The 16,325-nt window shown below is 36.6% G+C and overlaps 1 protein-coding gene across 1 annotated transcript in view; it reads left to right on the top strand.

Moving 5' to 3' along the window:
- PARD3B (par-3 family cell polarity regulator beta) overlaps positions 1-16,325 on the top strand; it is a 582,830-nt gene that overhangs the window by 516,420 nt on the left and 50,085 nt on the right. The window lies entirely within an intron of this gene.

Raw genomic sequence — 16,325 nt, 5'->3', positions numbered from 1 at the left:
AAATAGTCATTAGGCTAAATAAGTAATAGAACAGTCTCCCTTGGCTTCTGAAGGCACCAGGTAGCTAGCATTTCTGTGTAAATCTGTTCCTTGTTCTGCTCCCTCTGCTAGCATGCATTAAATTCTTCCAAGAGTCTGGAAACCATCTTCTTATCATGGGATCTTGGAGTAGTGATTACTGACATTGTTAATATCAATGTAATCAAAATTTTATATTCACTTAACACTGAAAAATTTAAACACCATCTCTTTATATCAGCTCCTTGTATTCTATAGATTATCTCACAAATGTATTGCCCAAATTGAAGTGGATCTAGGATTAAGATGATGCCAATTATTCACAAAGCAGTAATTTTGATATAAAGCTGGAGACCGTGTGGAAGCCAGGATAATCGAGGGGGTGCTTAACCCTATATAAAATTTTTGTCCACACTTAGTTCATTTTTAGTTCCATTGAAAGAAATACATCGTAACAACTTTGCTGGTCACACAGCTGATTAGGGAATACAGCATCAGTCAGATGATGTCTCCATACCAAATTGCCAATGGAATTTGAGTGGATTTTGAGAGGGGAAAAACAACAGCAAATTCTTGTGCAATGTTTGAAGGCATTGGTTTATTTAGTTTATTTAGCATAATGAGAGCTTCTTAGGAACAGAGGAAATGGGATTAGGAGAGGATTGATTAAATTTATGGAAAAAAAGAGAAACAAATCAAATGCCTAATTTGCAGTTGTGAATTATTAATAGGTTTTTCTTGTTCATGTATAAATTGATTCTTTTTAAACAGAGTCTAAAAGAATATTCAAACAAATTGTTTACATTTTCTTGAGTTATTTATTTAGTTATGATTGTGTGTGTGTGTATACGTGTGTGTATATGCACGCACACATGCTTTTCTTTTATTTCCTTTTTTTTAATGTATACAATATATATTGCATCTCTGCTTAGAAATCAACCTCTTGGTATGGAGCTACACTGATCATTGGGAAAGATTATGGAGGATGAAGATGATGCATTGAGCACAGTGCAATGGCTCTGTGTACTTTAAGATAACAGGTTGCCCTGAAGAGTCCAATAAAGAGACTGAGAAACTACCATCCCATTTGGCTTCTGAGCCTGTTCATGTTGTTCTTCACTTTAAGCTACAAAAGATTTGCTTTTCATTTATGATTGAGTCTTCCTTGTAATTACACCAAATCTATTTCGTTTTGGATCAGGGAGAATATATGGTACTTCCAGGTTTTAATTCAATGCCCATAAGAATACTGAGATGTTCTCTACACAAATCAGTTTAAATAATATTTCAGTAAGTCAACTACTTGACCAAAAATATCCAATCTTAGCACACAGCTTTGCTTGGATTGTTTTTTTCTAATGAAATCCTATAAAGAACAAGTCCACATTCCCAAGACAGATGGTGGAAAAAAGGTTGATATCTTGACCAGGTCAGTGGTACTTTCAGAGCTGCCTAGAATTCTCATTTCTTATCAAATCTTGAAGGGCTTTATTACCTTTTTGAGTATGGCCCCATTGAGTCTCTGAAGCGTCACAAAAGGCCCTTCTCGGTAATCCCTTTTAAGCTGATTCTATTAAGTGTAATGCCCTAAGATTACTGATTTCTAAAGCTCCATGTTTCCTGTGAGAGGAGGGGTTGTTAATCAAAGCACCCAAGATAGCTTTAAAGCTCTCAAACTGATTAATATCAGAAACCTTCAGATGGTTTCATTTCTCATTCAAAGGCACATGTTCTAACATTAATTCTATAGATTTCACACTGGAGGAAAGAGATGTACAACTTTAATGGCAAGAGGTGGGGTGGAGAGTTTGTACAAATGAATGGTTCTCGAACTCTGCTCTTTGCTACATAGGTTTGTGAATAGTGTTGGCTAGTACCTTGTACCTGTAAATCTCTATCAGACTAGATGTTTTTTCCATTGAAAAGCAAGTTTTCTCACACCAAAGAGTAAAACAAGAAACCTAAAATAGGATACATAAAGTAATGGAAGCATATATTTGTGAGCAGTTCACCTTTAGAGCTTCATATCTATATCTATCATCCAGAATTTTTCTGCCCTTGGAAATTATCTGTTTATGTCAGCGGAGGAGTATATGAAGAGAAATATTTAGAACTTTCTCCTTCACCTTCCTGTCATTGGGTCCTTGTTTGCTATAAGAATGAAGGAAACTGAGTCCCATAATTGAGATTAAATTGAAAACTTTTTGGAGCCTGCATATGAACAGGCACATCTCAAGAGACAGGAGGAAATCCTGCTGTTAAAGGTTTTTCCTGACCTCCATATGTGACATATATGTATATTGTGTGTGTGAGAGAGAGAGAGTATATATAGAGAGAGATGTTTCAATTATTCCTGTTACCTAAACCATAGTTAACTTTATACTATTTTCCTAATAGATAGCAGGTGCTATAATTATGGCTCACTATCTAACAAAAAAAATCAATCTGGTTTTCATCTAACCCCAACAGCAACCTCAAAAGTGTGATGTACTTTTAAATTATAGTGTTGAAATACAATATGTACAATTTATAAAATATATAAAAATTAAAAATACCATAAAAAGGATATCACTTTACCTCACAAAAACAATTTGAATATCAAGAGTAGACTAGTATCTTGATTAACCATTGCCTTTTTGTGTGACCTGGAGAGAAATGAAGCTGAAATTTTCACAGTTCCTAGCAGACATTAAACAAATCAGTTATTATCTTGTTCTAAATTAATATTGACTAACTCTAGGCTCCTTAGTTTTAACCTAGTCTAATTGTTGATGGTTTTGCTTCCCCCTCCATGCCCAATTGATTTATTTATTGTTATGTGTATGTGTCTTATTTAAGAAGGTTTCCTTGGAAAATAAATATAGTACTGCTTATATAGATGTCTTAATGATAAAACCTGAAGAGATTTCAGTATTGTATTCATCCGTTATTCCATTATCAATGCCATTCTGATAAACTGGAGTCCCCAGATTGAGGTAGAAGAAACCTTAAGGAATAACATAAAGAATAAGTGATAACCTTGTAATTTAATCATTAAAATGGCAATCCATCAACATTCAATTAGAAATCAATAGCAGCATTGTTCAGAGTAACACCCACCTCAACCGCAAGGTGCCTTAAATGCCAAAAGCAGCCTAGCTTTTGTCTTTACCCTTAAAGAAGGTCACTTCATTAGAAGACAGTCGGAGAGCCTATTCTCTCTCTCTCTCTTTTTTTTAAAGGTTTCAAATACTTTTTTAAAAAAAAACATCATAGCATGTTCCAAATTGGCATGTTATGACAGGATGAAGTGTATACCGAAATGGATGCATTTAATTCTGGGCATCCAGACTGAAGACTTGCTCTCATCCAGCCTTTAAGAGTGTCAGAAGCCCATTTGGAATTGAAGCCCATCCTTGGATTTCAGTGGGAAAGAGAAGTTGGGCATCATCAGCATACAGATGGCATTGAACACCTAGGGCTATACTTGTAAGGATTTGATCTAAGCACCTTGAAGCCAAATTTCCTATTAAATGTGCTGCATTTCCTCCTATTAACTTAGACACAAACAAATGGAAAATGACAGAAATTAAAGATAGCTTGGGACCTTGGTATAAAAAAGAGGAGTTCTTTATTCTTTCTCAGACTTTTTTGTAAATGAACTTATGAAGATAAACTAAGGCTGCCAAGTAATCTACTCATTGAACTAGGCTTATACATGCCTATTCCTAGATAAATGGGGAAATGTGTCTTTCAGAATCTTGGCAGGTGCCCTTGAGTTGAGCCCAGTTCCTCATGGCTTCATCCATGCAGCTTTTGGGAAGTGGTTTGCCAAGGATGCCTTCTGGCAAGTTTTTTCAATTTGCCCAGGCAGGGTCACCTAAAGAATGAGTGCCAATAAGAACAGAATGGTGGGTGTGAGCAAGCAGTAAAAATATTGTGTCTTTTTATTTGTGTGCAATGCATGTGGTACATGCTAAAAGGGGGGGAGTGCCTTTGATTGCCTAATCATGCCCACCATTTTGGTGACATTTATCTCCCCCAAAAAACTGCTGATTACAGCCCTAGAATTATTCTTTGGTACTCCATTTAACCAGGACAGACCCTGCTTAGCATTTGAGACCAAAGTTGGTTAGATGCTGTCTGCTTCCTTTTCCTTTTAGCTTGGATTTCAAATTTTTATAAAGAGATATTTTTGGTTAGCCCAGCAACTCTATGCATTCTCGTTTGGGCTGGAAGCATTGATTCTCCATATGTGCATGTGCACACATCCACAATGTAACTTGGAATTAGTAATCTCTTTGCACATTGGTATGGATTGTTTAACAGATCTCATATAGAGATTTGGTTACTTTATAATCTTAGCTGTGTCCTTTGACGTGGCATTAATTTCCTCCCTGTTGCTTATCTTTTGGTCTTCAAGAGCTGCATAAAACACAGTAATTGTGCAGTTCTTCACTGGTAAGATGGATGCAGACTGCATGACAATTTCCTTTTATAATATCTTGTTTATATCCAGTCTCATAACTCTTTTTTTCAGCTGTTTTGCAAATCAGATTTAAATCTTGATAAATAACACCTTAAGAAATAATTATGGCCTTGTTATTTATTTATTTATTTATTTATTTATTTATTTATTTATTTATTTATTTCAGATTTGACTTTCCTTGAGCCATTTGTGTTCTTAAACTGATATAGTCCAGCGGGAAAATATGGCCTCTCAATAGATTTTGACAAATAGTTTTGCAGCACATTGAGTTTTGGTAGTATCCAATTAAGTTATGAAAAGAAGAATCATGCTAGCTTATATTCAAGGCCAAAAAGTTTATTATCCATCTGGCATGGAACCAGACATCCCCCTCCTGCCCCCTTGCAAAAGTTGTAGGGAGAAAAAAAGGGTTGAGAACTGCATAATTTTCTCATATTGTGTCAAAAGGTTCTCTGCTTACTTTGGGCTAAGAAAGAAGCTCTTTGTGCATTAATAAGCAATTAATTCCAACTTCAGGATGTTGAGTTTAGAGTAGGTTAGGTATCCCTAAACCACAAACAGTTGTAACAGAGTGTGAATTTTTAAAGTGACATTCCAGCTCACAGAGAGTAATGGCATTCCTGTCTTCTCATGCAATAGAAGAAATGACAGCTTTATGGAACACAGGATGCTACTGCAGAACCACCCTATGAATTCAAGCATGGTCTTTTTGAAAAGCTTCTGCCTGGTGAAGTCAGTTGCACAATTCTAATTCATTTGGCTTCCCTAACTGATTTTCAGACAGGCAGTACTGTAGCTACAAATATGCCACATTAGAAGGAAGACCCCTGGTTCCTTGTTTTGCCCCCAGAATGACATTATGGAACATGTTGTTCTTTCCAGCAGAAAAGGAATGACATGATTTTTCTGTGGCTAATGCTTGCCTAATGCGGACTGTATTAGGCAATTCATAATTCTTAAGCATGGGGGAAAGGGTGGGTGAGAATGCTAACGATGCCACAAATAAATTTGGTATTTCTCCCATTCAACCTCTATTGTAGTTTTAGTGCAGATGTACAATAGATTGAAATTTATATAAATTGAAACTACAAACACTACATAGGTTTCACTATTGCCAACTAAAGAATTGTTGGGAGAGGAGGGGAAGAGGAAAAGGAAGGAAGAGGAGAAAAAGAAAAAGAAAGAAAAAGGAAGGAAGGAAGGAAGGAAGGAAAGAAAGAAAGAAAGAAAGAAAGAAAGAAAGAAAGAAAGAAAGAAAGAAAGAAAGAAAGAAAGAAAGATCTTTGTAAACTTGCTTCCAGTCCTTCCCTTTCCAGAAAAAAACACCTGGCAGTGTTGCTACCTCTTTGTTTGCCCCTTCTGAGTATTGGTGAAGACTGAATCAGAAAGAGCCATACCTCTACCACCATCCAAGGAGCAGGACACAGTAACTGAAGCTTATTTAATCAGCCTGAAGGTTTGAGAGTGGCTAGTAATTGACTGCATCACAGGCAGCAGCACTAAAGCTGGCAGGCAACCAAGAGAGAATGGAATCCTTACCTCTACCTTACCCCAGTGGATTGCCCAAAGAACACTGTGGCTGGAATTTGGCAGCAGAATTTGGAATGTCTCAGTTGGTGCTTGGCAGAAGAAGCTCTGGGGTTCTCTTTTTAAAACCATCTGGATGTACAGTGAATCACACTGATTTCAGATCTATGAATCAAATTGTGTTTATAAAATCCCCAGTTTAAGTGGGAGATTTTAAGGGAAACTCAATAAATTAAGATAAGGATGCTACAAAAACAATTGTTCAAGTGACAAAGTCAGCATTAAGGGCAGAAGTGCTCCTCTTTCTTCTTTATGCTTAAAATATTCATCACGTTCCTTTGTAATAGCCCCACAGCTGACAAATTACATTACTACTAAAGGTGTGTAGTAATTGTGTGGCTGCATGTTAAACTACATCAGAAACATTGTTCCTTTTAACTTCTAATCTTAAAAGGTAGTGACTACATTGTTATGAAGTAGTTGCAAAGTTTCAACAGCTTGAATCCTGCCTACCCCACCACTATTACCCAGCCCCTTTTCTCAGTAAAAATGTGAAAATTAGAATTCATTGCTTGGTGTTGTATAAACCAATTATCTGTGAATATAAAAAGGCTTCTTAACAAACAAGTGGCATTGTTATAATTATTTTAAATGAAAAATAAAGTCACTGGCTGAGACACCTAGATATTGTGTGGATAACTTTATTAGTTTCCACTTCAAGATCTGTGGTGCAGATGCTAATCTAATAAGCATACATTATGGTATAGAACAAAATAGGATAGGAGAAAACTTCATTTGCTAAATCACCTCCCTGACAAACTACAAATCTAGCCTTTCTGTCAAGGCCATCACCCCCTCCTTTTCCCCCCCAGTTTGCATTAAATGGATCTGCCCAGTTCTTAGATAATTAAATACTGGTCATATTTCTAATTTTTACACTATCATTTTGGATGTACTTATGTACATGGATTTATTGGATTTTTTAAAAAAGAGAATCCCATATGCTTAGGCAATTTTCCAACTGAACAAAAAGGAGGGACAAAGAGAAATTAGACATTAGAATCATGATATCATATATTTTATATAATTCTTGAATTTAAACATCCTTTAAAGATAATAAAATTCTGTTCATGTAGGAGCTACTTTTTTGTTTGTTTGTTCGTGAGATTTAGAGACTGTCCAATTCCAAAATGATTCCAGGTGGCTTACACAAAAATAAGTGTAAGAGGAAAACAGAAAGAGAAATCCCATAGATCCAGATAACACACTCCCTATAATTAAAAAAAAATCACTGGGACTGCACAAACACTGTACCCCAAGGCCTGGGAGAACAGCTAGGTTTTTAAAGACTTCCTAAACATGATATCCATTAAGTGACTATCCAGAATCTTCAGTGAAAGACAGTCATATGCTGTCTGTCTTGCTGGCTGATTGCTTATACAGACATTTCACCTAAACCTCCTACTTTTACTGTAGTTCTCACCCACTTGTGGTGGTCCTGCCCACTCCACCTCCTGTATTACAGCCCTTCAGACATTGGAGCAGAGGTGGGTTTCAGCAGGTTCTGACCAGTTCTGGAGAACCGGTAGCGGAAATTTTGAATAGTTCATAGAACCGGCAAATACCACTTCTGACTGGCCCCGCCCCCATCTATTCTCTGCCTCCCGAGTCCCAGCTGATTGGGAGGAAATGGGGATTTTGCAGTAACTCCCCCCCCCCCTGGAGTGGGGAGGGAATGGAGATTTTACAGTATCCTTCCCCTGCCATGCCCACCAAGCCACGCCCACCAAGCCATGCCATGCCCACCAAGCCACGCCCACAGAACCGGTAGTAAAAAAAAATTGAATCCCACCACCATTGGAGGGATATGATGTGCTATCATTTCTTCTTTGATCATCCCTTCTGTTAACTGGAACATACCCATTTTCATTCAGGGCCCTCTCCATCTCATTTCAATTTGTTACAATCCCTTTTGAGCTACAGTGCCCAGAACAGGGCACAGTATTTCAAGTGGGTCTGAGTCTGACCAGGGCAGAATAGAGTAGAATTCTTCACATGATCTGGACTCTATTATTCCTCTTAATACTTCCCAAGAGAACATTTGCCTTTTAAGTAGCTGCCTCAGAGTGCTGGCTTATATTTAACTTAGACTTGAAAAGTCTGCCTCATCCCTTTCTTGTCTACTGCTGCTAAGCCAAGTCTCCCCCATCCTATTCTTTTGACTTTCATTTTTCCTCATTTCAGAAATCAACTCGGTTGATCAACTCAGTTGATTTTTCATGTCTGTATTCTATCCTATTCATTTCCGCTCACTGCTCAAGACTGGATGTTTGTTTTGCTTTTGCTTTTCATCTTTTCTCTCTCTTTTAAAGTATTAGTTGCTCCTTTTGGACTTGATGAGTGTTCTCTCAACACCGCTCACACAAGTCACAAGTTGTAGATAAAAATGTTGAATAGTGCATACAAAATGTTGACACAGTACCAGGACTCTCCTCACAATACTTTTCCTCCAATCCAAAGTGGAATGATTTAATGAACACTCTTTGGGTGCATTCATTCAGCCAACTTTGGACCTAACAGCATCTAGTCCATGTTTCTCCCTTTTTTTAAAAGAGAATATCAGGAAATATTCCTCTGTTGAAAGATTTGCTGAGCTCTAAGTATATCTGCAGTGTTTATCTGATCAACTAAGCTAATAATTCTATAAAGGGAAAAAAAGGTTAATTTCTGGAATGGTTTCTTTGTGAGAACCAGAAACAGTTGTTTCTGTTCATTACGTTACGCCTATGCAATGGTTCATCCTTCTAAAAAGTTGGCCAACATCAGGCTGACAAGTCTATAGTTTCCTGAGTGTCCCACCTTCTTTTTAAGGTTAGGAATGATATTCACTCTTTACCAGGACCTTGCTAACCTTCGGTAATTATTAATGATGGTTTTCCAGAATCCTCTGCTAGTTCCTTCAGTGCCTTGGGATGAAATCCAGCTGGCCATGGAATTTTGAATTCATTTAAGTTAGTTAAGTTTTCTCTTACAATTTTTCTTCTCTATCTTAAACATCATACCCCAAACTCTTCAACTCATTTATTTATTTATTTAAGAAAATTTGTATGGTCATCCAATTCACTTTCAAGTGACTCCCAGTGGCTTACACAGATAAAAACCCAATATGAAAATAGTAACAAGCAATAACCCCCACTCTCCTGGCAACAATCAATCAATTAAATAAGCCGCTTGACGGGCTCCATCCCATTCTGGTGTCCCCAGGCGATTGGCATTGATATGACCCCCCTCATGAAGTTTCAGATTGTTCATCAATCCCTATTTATTATCTGAAAATAAATTCTACTTTAATTAACAATACTATATTTCATCATCATCAACAATAACTGATTAATTTTTTGTTGAGTAGCATTCTCTCAATTCATATTAGTACCATGTGCTCCTCTTCTTGCTTGTACATTCTAGAAACAGAGAAGCTTAGACCATGTTCCAGCTTCACAAATAATCTGACACAGAACAAGCGTAAATTCAAAACTAATGTAATTTTAAAAAAACTGAATGCCCCCATATTCAGTCATGTGCAGATCTATAAGTTTCTCTCTCTCTCTCTTTTCATCTGTTTGTCTATCACCTAGGAATAATAGGAATATCTATTAGATTTATAGCTCCTATTTTTGAGGAGCTCAAGACAATATATATTACATGACATTCCCTCCTTCCATTTTTCTCCCCCCAAAAATATACAGGTAGTCCTTGACTTACAACAGTTCATTTAGTGACTGTTCAAATTTACAACGGCACTGAAAAAAGTGACTCTTGACCATTTTTCACTCTTACAACCATTGCAGCACCCCCATGGTCATGTAATCAACATGCGGATGTTTGTCAACTGGTTCATATTTATGACATTTGTCCTGGAATCATGTGATCAGCTTCTGCAAACTTCCGAAAACAAAGTCAATGAGGAAGCCAGATTCACTTAATAACCATGTTACTAACTAAATAACTGCAATGATTCATTTAACAACTGTGGCAAGAAAAGTCACAGAATGGTGCAAAACTCACTTAACAAATGTCTCATATAACAACATAAATTTTGGACTCAATTGTGGTCATAAGTCAAGGCCTACCTGTATATAGGTGTGTGTGTGTGTGTGTGTGTGTGTGTGTGTGTGTGTGTGTGTGTGTGTAATCCAGGACCTGTTGAACATAGAGCAAAAAGGATTGGTTCAAAACATCAGCAGTGGACTAGAACCAGGATCTTCCCAGTGCCAGTCCAACCCTTAAGCACTATGCCACAATGGTCTATTTGTGTAGTTCTGAATTGCATATTCACATTTGTATTATTGATGATCTGCACAGTCAGAGAGAGAAAATATAGTAATATCCCAAGATGTCATCTCCTTTTCAAAGCTCTGTAGCAATTACATAAAATCTAAAATGCCTCCGCTGGAATTTGCTTATCATCCTAAACACACATTCATAAAGTTTGCTACTGATAGTTTAAGCAACATAGTTCAGAAAAAGTACTACAGTTCTGTCATTTTGAAATCTTAACTCAAATGTTTGGGCAATCATTTTACTATCTATCTTGCTTTCAATGAACTTTATGTGAAACAGTCACACTTAAATGAAGATTTTAGATATCCTACAATTTTGTTACATTTTAAACTTTTCAAGGAAAAAACAATATATGTTTTGACATTCTTTTCCAACTATTTATAGCTTCCATTTATGAAACCAACACTTTTGTGTCTTTCCAATATTTTAGTTCTTTCCTAAATATCTGGGAGAAATCATGAATTATGTAGCTTTAAGGAAATAATAATAATACTAAGAATTTAATATTGGAACTAGCCAAAAGTCAAATAATAATTTTTTTCATAAAACTATATTAGTAATGCTGGAAAAATAGAATTTGAATTGTCATTTTTAATGTGGTTGCAAAGAACCATCAAAACCTCATTTTTTTGAGAACAGTACAAACGTTTTCCAAATCCTGAGCCATAAATGAATAGAGCTTTCCTGCTACAATTCCCTTTTCATTATTACGTTCCCATTCATCCAGTGTAACCATATATAACTTTTATTGGATCAGCAATATTAATTTCATTTCATGTTCATTTATGGGGGGGGATACATACACAGATCTGCTTCCTGTAGTGAAATTACAAAAGTCCTTTGGAGCTACTACTATATAATGGTAATGGGAGAAAACACAATTTACTTGTATTTGAACATGTTTGTTTTCCCATTTTCAAACTAATGCACAAACTGAAATTTCATCACCATTTCACCATATTTCTGAATTCCATAATTCAATTCAATAAGACAAAATTGTACTAAGGATAATATAATGAATATATGCAAGAAGGATTATATTAATATTTCCATAAATTGGGTATATTTATTGGGTGTATTAGACAAAATTGCAAAGAAAAATGCATGTTTGGAGGAATAATAATCAATGCAAAAGACACATTATTTTTAGTGCAAAATAATTTCAGTTAACTTGACAGATGCGCAAAATAAATCACAAAACATGGGGAAACCAAATCAACATATTTGCCATTTCTAAGCTATATATAAAGTGACCTAAGAGACACTGTGTTTAGGTGTTAAAATATATGTTGCATTTGTTCACGTACAATATTGTTAAATGTAGCTAATGATGATTTTATTTGGTGATTATATCAAAAACATTGCATTTATAAATATTATTTCCCGCTTAGAGGGAATAGATCATATTATAGCAGTAGCTGCTTACAAGATTTATTGATTGTAAATCAAGTATTGGTTTAATTTACAGTACCATTGTTAGAAGGCTTCTTCTCTTAGGTACAGTATCCAGAAAGGCAAACTCTTATTAGAATAATGGGAAACTTGACTGTTCGGGCATCATCCAAAGCAGATTCTTGCTATGGAATCATTGCAATAGGCAATACAGTATCAAAGAATACCAGGTACAACAGAAAATTAATGTTTAATATTTATTCTTGAATTCAAAGATTAATTTCTCCTGATACAAGTTTAATAACCAAAGAAATACCAGTTAATTTCTACTCAGCCACTAAGTTTAGCTTGATTAATACAGTACATCTTTCCTTTAAATGTTACCGTTGCAACTTTTGAAATAATAGCAATAAGACATGCTGGCATGACCTCTCTTGAATCTCCTCCCCCCCCCAAAAAAAATCAAGTTCTGTCATTTTGATGCAAATTGTACCTTTGGAAATGATGGCCTGAAAAGAAAAGGTTTCCATGGTAACCTTAGGGAACCACATAACCTGTTTATCATAACTTCTCTATGAAGAAAATTGCAGAGTGGAGACTGTGCTTTGAAGTCAGCTGTATTTTCCTGCAGACCTCTTTCTCAACTTAAGGGCATTTGTTTTCTTTTATACATAAAGAAAGGAAGGGGGAAAGCTCCTTCTGAAAAATCACATTTGGCCCATTAAACAATTGGTGCTACATCTGATTTGAAAGCTAGATCTGCCTTCTGAAAAACAAATTTAAAAATTAATACTTCTACTAGGTCTCTGCCCCACTGTCCTCTTTCCTCTTCCCTTTGCTTGCGTCCTGTGCAGTCTCAGCCTTTCCCAGACAAGAGCCATTGGTTTTGCTTTGTTGTCCTGCTTTGCCATTTGAAAGGAAGCTGTCTTGCCCTGTCTTGAGAGTTCATGGTACTATTGCATATGACCACCGTTGCTGGGCTGAAAAAATCCAGGTAAGCACCAAAAAGGTAGAGATTCTTGGGCCTCTTGCTGTTAATTTGAGGTCATCTGGATTTTTGAACTGAGATATTATAATTCACTTCTTCAAAGAGAGAAGTATACTGCCTATTCTTTAAAGTCAGAGGGGACACCAGTGATCCAGTTGCAAGGCAAAGTTCATGGAGGCTAGAATCTTTGTTTGTTTGAAGCTCTATATTAACTTCATATTATTTTCTATGGTCCTTATAAATTTGGAACAGATGTTGCAGTCTTCTCCTCAATTGTCTTGTTTTGAAGTGTCATTTGAGATGGCCAGCTGACCAGACTTGACCCCATCTCCAATGATGTTTAGCACTGGTGTCCAAAAAAGGGCATTGTCCATCTGGCATCCATCTGGTACCAAAACTGGTAGATAGCATTAGATCACACAAATATTGTTATCAACTGTTATCAGCAAGGGAGGGAAAGTTGTCTCCCAGTTATGACCACAGGCTTAAAGGAACTAAATCTTTAGCACTTGGAAAATTTAATCCAGTGTGATTTTTTTAAAAAAGAAGTCAGTTCTTATGGCATATGAAATTCAGCTAAAATCATCTTCAGCTGATAGCTTTGATAAATGTTAATGCAACCAATTGAATTTTGGTGATGTGCTTTGTTTACATACTACGGCTGAAGTTTAGAGGGCTTTTTGCCATAATTATTTAAGGTGGAATGGATAGACAAGCAGAAGAGAAGTCTTTCTTGTTTACCCTCTATCCTATCTATTTTTAAAAGGATTAAGGTGGATTTATTACTCTAGCCATTAACATTCCATGAATACTGTTCTGGTTTGTTATTAGATTAGAAGGAAAGCATGCAAGGTTAAAGTTTAACAGCAAAAATATTATTTGTTTTATTCAGGGTGGATTGCAATGTAAGGCATTTGTCATTCTGTCCCCTACCCCATTTTTTTCCCCTATGGTGATGGAGTATCCTGATTTGTGCACTAACTAAATGTTTAGAATGTAATAATGCAAGGATTATTGCCCGTGCTTTCTACTCGTGAGAGTCTTTAGCAAAGCAAGACTCCTAGAGACAATGAAATGCTGTTTCCCTTGTGTGTGTATCTGCCTATATGTGTATTTTACTGCCTTTTTTCTCTGCTTGATCTGCAATTCAGTTTTAGATCCTGCTGTGACATGCATACTCTCACAGCAGCATGTAGCCATGTATGATAGTACAGTGAATCATGCTAAATATTAAAAATAGAGTGAGAGATCCAGCTGCCCATTGCCAGTTAATGAACTGAGAAGTTTTGCTACTTTCTCTCCTCTCCTTCCAAAGTCTCAAGCGCAGATTTTTGGCTCTCACTGTTCAGACTCACTGCTGACTTCTACAAATGTTTTGAGTAGCTTAAGTTGAAACTTTAGCCTCTGAGAGTTCCAGCGCCGATGTGCTGAGCTCAAAATGCTTGGGTTAAAAGTTAATGTAATGAGAGAACATGAAAATATAGATAACAATTCAAACTGATAACAAGACAACTGATTGGAAAGAGGAGCAGTGAGTCATTAGAAAGCAGTAGTTATCTGGAACAGCCGTGTAGTAAACTAACAGCAATAAAGGGAGAAGAAGAGAATGCAAGACTGGAAGAACAAAAGGAGTTATTTTCAATCACAGTCAGTGTCAAAAGGTTGGCTTTAATATTACAAATGAACCAAAGCGGTAGACTGTCATGCTAGTATTAAAGAAATGCTGTCCTTCCATGTTTAAAGAAACAAAGAAAGAACTGACCATTCCATGTGTCTGCTTCTCTATAGAAGCTGAAAAGAGACTCATTGTTCTTTGTTTTTTGTTTTCCCTGACTTTATGTTCTGTTAAAAAACTGGAAGTATTTTTAATGTGGCCTAAAAACATGAAAATAAAGCAAGCCTTTTTTATTATCCAGTTGAAGATATCTGTTGTCCGTTTTCTAGTTTATCTCAGCCTTGGGCTTTCTATGCGAGGGTCCCAACAATCTGCTTGTGTTTAAAACAATTAAAGCATCAAATTAACAAAAACAAACGATTGGATTAATGGGACGAAAAGCCACCCAGAGAGAAGGGCACTGAGATGGCAATGATCTCATTTGTAAAAGGATCATAAGATCTTGAAGCTTCGGTAGCTTCAGATTTTGGAAATGGTGCTTCCAGGGAGCCCAGAGCAGGGATGGTGAACCTATGACACACGTGTCAAAGGTGACATGCTAGAACATTTTGGGTGACATGCTAGCATTGACCAACATTGACAACCATTCTCAAAAGCACACCTCATTCTCGTCTGATTTTGGCAGGCACCGGAGGGCTGCATGAGAATGAGATATGTTCTCATGTGGCCTCCAGAATCTCCAAATATTGTGTGAGAATGGAGCATCCTCTGAAGCTGCACCAAAAAAACGAAGGCTCATGCAGCCCAGAGCAACCTCTGGTAGGTTGCAGGGGCCTGTCAGCAGAAAGAGAATACACCTGAAGGTAAGCGGCACGTGGCAGGTGCTCAGGAGCACTGGATTTCAGGCCCAGCCTCAGCGCTATCACCAAGTGCCACTAGAATGGCCTATATGGTGGAGAGATAGAGAATTGTTTCTTTTTGGGGGATGGGGAAGGGTAACATTCCAGCAAAGTCAAATTAGGCATTTTCCAAATTTTTGACACACTGAGACCAAAAAGTTCACCATCACTGGCTCAGAAGTGGCTTCTCATTTTCAGTGTGCTTCCATCTAGGTTGGAAGCATCTAGGTTGGAACTAAGATTCCTGTGAACATGCAATCCAACATGTCCATTCAAAAGCAAGTATAATAATTCAGAGAGAGATTTCAGCCAAAAATCTGTATTAGTGCCTCAAAGTATATATGACTTACTTGCATAGCACAGTTCCAGGCACATCTTTTGCTTTTAATTCTTCTCGTTAGAGGTTTCCATCAGTGTGGCACCTTCTTTGTTCAGAATTGTTTTTAGTCCAAGTATATTGCATTAATGAGAAATACTGAAATATTAAAATGATATGATTGACATATTATTGTCTTCAAGTTTCATCCAACAAAAAGAAGAAATTAAATTTAAATAGTAGTGTCATTATCTCATCCTGTCTCAATATATGAGATAGGGAGGAGATTAAAGGAACACTTAATTATTTGAGCTTGCTTTTCTGTAAAAGTCTGCAAAACTGCTAACCAGACACACCAAGGTCATCAGAAACTTTATTGATAAGAAAATCTTTTATGGATGATAGAAAGAATAGCATGACTTATTCCATGTTTACTTTATTCCAGAAATGCTTCTGACCTATGGAATGTGCATTCTAATGACATACATACAGCTATTAATCAACACGTTTTGGTAATCAGGAATGAAAAATATTACCATAAACCGAACACTACCTTAGAGGGATTCTTAGAGGCTCTTGCATTTTAGAGTGAATAATGCTCACATAATTGTAAATGGAATAGGGATAGGGATAGGGATAGGGATAGGGATAGGGATAGGGATAGGGATAGGGATAGGGATAGGGATAGAATAGAATAGAATAGAATAGAATAGAATAGAATAGAATAGAATAGAATAGAATAGAATAGAATAGAATAGAAT

Source organism: Pituophis catenifer, unplaced genomic scaffold (genome assembly GCF_029215685.1).
Source record: "Pituophis catenifer annectens isolate HBS135680 unplaced genomic scaffold, rPitCat1.0.hap2 SCAF_1, whole genome shotgun sequence".
NCBI classification, from domain to species: domain Eukaryota; kingdom Metazoa; phylum Chordata; class Lepidosauria; order Squamata; family Colubridae; genus Pituophis; species Pituophis catenifer.
This window is presented reverse-complemented; position numbering and strand designations above follow the sequence as displayed.